We start from the raw sequence: 1223 nt of genomic DNA on the forward strand, positions 1-1223 counted from the left end.
AATTTGTTGGTTATAGCACTAGAACAGGTGGTAGAACAGCAGTTAAATGCTCAACATATTGAAGAATTGATCAGTCCTTGGAATTCTCCTGTATTTGTTATTAAAAAGAAACCTGGAAAACGGAGAATGGTAACAGATCTGAGAGCTATAAATAAGACAATTCAGCCAATGAGGTCTCTGAGGCCTGGAATTTCCTTGCCTTCTTTATTACCTAAGGGGTGGTCTATTATAGTGTGCTGAAGTGTATTGTGTCTCTGTCTAAGGCACCTTCTGATTGGTTTAAGAAAGAGCTAAATGGCCAATAGCTAGGCAGGAGAGAATAGGTATGATTTCCAGGCAGAGAGAGAAACTGGGAGGAGGAATCTAGGTGAGCAATTTCACCACCAGACTCAGAACAAGTTGGATGTGCCATATCAAAAAGAGGTAACTGAGCCATGTGGTAGAAGGCAGATTAAAAATTACGGGCTAAGTTATAAGAGTTAGTTGGATAAAAACTTAAGCTAAGGCTAAGAATTAGTAATAAGTCTCCGGGTAATTATTTGCAGGCTGGAGGACCAAAGATAGTTTGACAAGAAAGCTTGCTACTTTTTAACTATACCTTCACAAGGTATAGTTATAGACTGCTTTTTAACTATACCTTTACAAGAACTGGACAGAGAAAAACTTCTCTTCACAATGCCTACTTTTAATAATTCCCAGCCTGTTAAAAGGTACCACTGGAAAACTCTTCCACAAGGAATGTTAAACAGCTCCATCTTATGTAAATATTTTGTACAATAGCTATTAGAAATAATTCATAGGAACTGGAGCAATGGCTTAGAGGTTAAGAGCACTGGCTGCTCTTCCAGGTCTTGAGTTCAATTCCCAGCAGGCACATGGTGACTCACAACCACCTAGAATGAGATCTGGTGACCTCTTCAGGTGTGTGAGCATACATTCCGGCAGAACACTGTATAAAAACAAATAAATCTTGAAAAGAAAGAAGGAAATCAGGCAGGCAGGAAGGAAGGATTCGTAGACGGTTTCTTCAGTCTAAAATCTATGGATATCTTACTGGCTGATTCCGATGTAGATACCTTTGAAAAAAATGTTTGATGAAGTAATGAGAAAAACAATGTAATGCAATATCGGAAATATAATACAATGTGATATGGAAAAGCAACATAATTCAATCTTGGGGTTCACAGTGTGATCCAATATCCTGCAACATATGGCTGGTGTGT

The sequence above is a fragment of the Microtus ochrogaster genome, chromosome 6 (genome assembly GCF_000317375.1).
Source record: "Microtus ochrogaster isolate Prairie Vole_2 chromosome 6, MicOch1.0, whole genome shotgun sequence".
Classification (NCBI taxonomy): Eukaryota; Metazoa; Chordata; class Mammalia; order Rodentia; family Cricetidae; genus Microtus; species Microtus ochrogaster.